The 4718-nt window shown below is 45.6% G+C and overlaps 2 non-coding genes and 1 pseudogene across 2 annotated transcripts; all 3 read left to right on the top strand.

Annotated features, from left to right (window-relative positions):
• LOC103733279 overlaps positions 1-2789 on the top strand; it is a 17654-nt pseudogene extending 14865 nt beyond the window's left edge.
• On the top strand, positions 2218-2289 carry Trnad-guc. The gene has a single exon. It is a non-coding gene; the product is annotated as a tRNA-Asp (tRNA).
• Positions 2790-2895: 106 nt separating the features above from the next.
• Trnaw-cca lies at positions 2896-2967 on the top strand. Its single transcript has one exon. It is a non-coding gene; the product is annotated as a tRNA-Trp (tRNA).
• Positions 2968-4718: the final 1751 nt, after the last annotated feature.

Genomic DNA, 4718 nt, shown 5'->3' with positions numbered 1-4718 from the left:
GGGGGGGGGAGTTAGTCACTAAATTCACCCAGTGCATCTAATACAATTTCTGGTGCACTGTAAGTTTAGCACGTGAATAAGGACCTACATAATGGCTCTCAACTACAATAGTTGATTGGTCAATACTAATATAGGAACAAGCAATAACAATATACATATATTTATACTAGTTTTAAATTTTTTCACCATAGCATGCATTTATTCTTCAATATACAAGCATATGGATCTGTGCAGCAAATTGAACATTGCAGAGGATTTGCTGCCAAAGCTTGGATGGTTCCCAGTCTCTCTTCACTTCCTGTGTCACTCTGCATTAAGTCTCTTTAGGCCCTGTTCACCTCATAGCCTGCTGAGAGGAAATGAATGTGAATCATTTTGCAAGCCTTGTTAAGCTATCCAAACAAGTACTTAGACCAAGCAAGATCGGAAGAATCTGGTAACACCAAGTGCCATTGTGTTATTTCCCTCCTCAGAGCATTCAGTGCCCTCTGTACTGCCAGGCACATTTGTAACCTCTAGCTTCTCCCAATGCTGACAGTAAGGAATCTCTGAGCTCCCCTACCCGGTTCAAGTTAATCGCCCTCTTTTCCATTTTAGGAAGTTGGACAGCAGGTGCTGAGTTCCCTGCTCCCTGGTCTGAGCTGACTCAGGCTGCTTCTTAGCTTTCCTCTGGATTAAGAAAGAGCAGTAACAACACGTGTGTCTGAACACCGCCATAGCTCTGCCAGAGCTTGGGTGAAAAAGACCTTGCCTCTTCTCCCATATATGGGGCAGAGGATTCAGCTAACCTCGATGCCCAGTGCTTTGTAGCTCTGCCAACTGAAAGACTGAGGGCAAGTATTTTAAATCCTACCTGGAAAGAAGCATTGCCATAGTTATCACAGTGCCCTTTGCACCTCACAAGTTTTTAGAGAGTGAGATAGAAGCAGGCTCTGGGATAGATACGTGAGTTTAAGTTCTATAAGGAAGACTTTCAACGGTGTCATTTTAGTCTGTTGGCTGTATAGCTATACCTAGCGGCAAAGCTGAAAGTTTTCACTTGAGGCCATCCTTGCTCCCCTGGGAAAATGGCTTGAGCCTGCCTCTAAAAAGGCTTTAGTATGACACAAATGATCCTGTTAGTGTGTTTTTATAGCCCTGTGGTTATCAAGGGCACATCCTTGTTTTGAATTATTTAAATCGAGTATTATTTGGTCATTTAAACATTTCTGTTTTAAGTTGCAGAAGCATCAAGGCAGATCAAGAAAAAGCTGGGCAACATTTTATTTGGAGACAGCTCATTAGGAGCTTGAGCCCTTTGGGGTCCTGAAAGCTTATGAACACATTGAAAATGCACCAGGCTGTGGAGCAGCCCTGACCATCTAGACACTAGATACACTTGAACTCCAACTTCCCAAAGAAAATGGGGATTTGTGGGGGAACTCTGCTTCAATTCACATACCCCTTGGTCAAGCGAAACAGACCTTGATAGAATATGCGAACCTCAGAAAAAACATGAGCTTCATTAGAGGAAGGCATAAAGGCATAAAAACCATCAGCGTGGCCGAAAGTCTCTAAATTGTAAAAGCACAAAGTTTTCCCAGTGACCTAACAGCTATAGATTAAAGATCTGGCTCTGCTCATCCCTTATCAGTTGGTCACTCCCACGCCTGAGAAGAAATGTTTGTGGAGCCCACCTGTCTCCTCTAAGGCCATAAGATAACATTCCTGCCAGTTCCTGGGTAAATGATCTCAAGGAGACTTTTAAGCCCCAGCAGTAACTCGACTCCCCACTAAGTGTAGTTGTGTCGCACTACCCTGGTATAAAAACCCCCACCTCCCCAATTTCTTTGTCTAGTAGATGCTTGGTTCCTACAGACAGCCTCTACCTCTCACTGTATCTTCTTTGAATAAAGGAAGATATATTCCTTGCCCCTTGCAGGTCTGGCTCTGGTTTCATGTCTCCTACTCCTCTATCCTTTTATTTTCCAAACATCTAACATACCTCACGTCAGCACCTGCATCCTTTAGAAAATGCAAAGAGCCCTGGGAAACTATTTCTACACAATTCACCAGTATTAAAATTGGAAGTGTATTTTAAAGCGACTGGGAGAAGGTGCAACACAGCCAGAAGGGTAAACAATCAGTCCAGTGTTCAGAGTGCATCAGCAGAACAGCTGGAGGATGAAAGAGCCTTATCTCTCTTTAACAGACGCTTGGGACAAGAACCACTATAGCTCCTCGTTAGTATAGTGGTTAGTATCCCCGCCTGTCACGCGGGAGACCGGGGTTCAATTCCCCGACGGGGAGATTGTTTCACTTTTATTCACCCAGGACAAGCAATTTGACGTTCCCCGTCAACTAGCTGAAAGAATCATGTGTAAATACACAGCTGTGTCTTCTCAAACGAACACTTTTAAGCTTGGCACTCCTTGTGACATGAAGACTTGCTCAGAGAAAACGCTTCCAGAAGGCAGCCGCAGGGCTGGTCAGGAACCGGAGGCGCAAACGTTCAGCAGACGGTCACCAGGACCCAGCGAACATCTGGCTCAGGCAGGCGCCTGCGCAGTGGAATCCCGCCAGATTGCATCGCCGAGGTCACGAACCCCGTGCGCAGATCCTGTTGGGGGAGGGGAGAGAGGGCGGGTAGACAGAGCGGAAGTGCCTGGGCACAGAAGAGGAAGGACTGGTTTCCTTTGACCCCACGGACTGGATTAGAGGATCAGATGAGAAAGCTCAGCCTCCGGCCTCCGCTGGCTCCGTCCCGACCTCTCGGGGCTGGCTGTCAGGGAAAGTTGGGTGCTGAGTGAATCCGCCCCACTTCTGCCAGCCGCAGGGACTAAACGGTGGAAAAGGCGGGACTGGCCCGCCATGTTCTCGGAGTCCTAAGAAACCGCGCGAGCCACAGCCCAGCAGGACCTCGTGGCGCAACGGTAGCGCGTCTGACTCCAGATCAGAAGGCTGCGTGTTCGAATCACGTCGGGGTCAAGGTGTTTTTGTTCTTTAAACTGCCGATTTAGACAAACAGCGCGTTCCCGCCATTTTTGGAACATGCTTTTAGTGATTTAAAGCCTCAGTCAAAAGTTATAGTACTTTAGCTGCCGAAAAATAAGACAGTGTATAAAACGCCCGAAGGCTGATATTTGGCCTTCTAAAGTGAGTTTGTTTTTTTATTTATCGTGTATAACACATAGAGAAATGTACTTACTGCTGTGCTTAGACTTTGCAGGCTGTGATTCTTCACAGCAACTATACTGTATACTGTACAGACTGTTTCTCCAAAAGTGGTTTTAGTCTACCTTTTAAAAGCAAGTACAATAGGGCACAATTTATAGAATGATAAGGGTTGGTTTTGAGCAGCAGGAAACTGGTATATTTTAAGCCACTGGATGCTAAATGTTGGAATAAGCACCATGAGTACAGCATACATATAAGGTGGTATGGAGTGATAAGACAGGGACATCAATTCTGAGTCACAGAAGCACATCACAGGGGGAGACAACTGCTCTGTCCAAATGAAATAACATGGATGGTCCAAACTAAGATCAAAGTGCTGTGAGAGACAGGTGCACGTTATACAAAGGGCACCAGTGGGGGAAAGAGAGCTTCAGTTATATAGACCAATTGTCTCTCCAAAATTTTAACATTGAAGCCCTAACCCACACCACCACCACCACCTTCCCTCCCTCCCTCCATAACTCAAAATGTGGCTATTTGGAGACAGGGCATTAAAGACATTATTAAAAATAAGGCTATTAGGGGGAATCCTAAACTAGTCTGCTAGTGTCATACTTAACAAAGGAAATTTGGACACACATAAATCAGAATGTGTGCTCACAGAAGAAAGCTCGTGCTGGAATAGAGTAGAACAAGAAGACAGCCTCCCTCAAAAGGAACCAACACTGCTTTGTCTTCAGTATGGACGGAGAGGGAAAGAGCTGGAAAGGTAAATGAGAGGCAGATCATGCAGGAATTTGTACCATTCTAATTCTGAGGGTAATGCAGAGCTATTATTCATGACTGAGAAGAACACAACATTAAAACAAAAATGGCCAACACTCTTTCTGGACTGCACCCTGAGAACAAGTTAGAATGCAGATTTTGAGCCCCCCACCCCAAGCCTACAGACTTAGAAATCTCTGGAGTGATACATAAACCACAAACTCTGCAGTTGATTTTGATGTAAGGTAAAGTTTGGGAACCTCTGACCTGAGTAGGTCCCATGTGTCATCCAAGAGGATCAAATAAAACAGTACATCAAAAGGCTACCTCAGCTGCAAAGCAGGGCTGTTATAGTTTCAGCTGTGGCTGTGATTAAACACCAACCAAAAGCAACTCGGGTGGAGAGAATTTATTTAGACTTACAGGTTACAGTCCATCATTGAGGGAAATTAGGACAAGAGCACAAGCAGGAACTTGGAGCAGAACCCATGGAGGGAGGCTGCTTGCTGACCTGCCCAGGCTCATGCCCAGCTAGCTTTCATATACAGCTCAGGCCCACCAGCACAGGGAACGGTGCCACCCACAGTGGGCTGGGCTCTTCTAAATCAGTTAACCATAGAGACAATCCCCCACAGACATTAGACATGCCCACTGGTCAGTCTGACCTGGGAAATCCCTCAATTGAGACTCCCTTCTCAGCTTATGCTAGGCTGTGTGAAATCGACAGTCAAAGCTAACTTCGTTCTCAAATCTAGATCTGGGTAATTTCTAAGAAACGCAAGAGCGATGGCTTACGA

This window comes from Nannospalax galili, unplaced genomic scaffold (assembly GCF_000622305.1).
Source record: "Nannospalax galili isolate Female #2095 unplaced genomic scaffold, S.galili_v1.0 scaffold734, whole genome shotgun sequence".
NCBI lineage: Eukaryota > Metazoa > Chordata > Mammalia > Rodentia > Spalacidae > Nannospalax > Nannospalax galili.
Note: the sequence above shows the minus strand (reverse complement) of the source record. Positions and strands in the feature narration are given on the sequence as shown.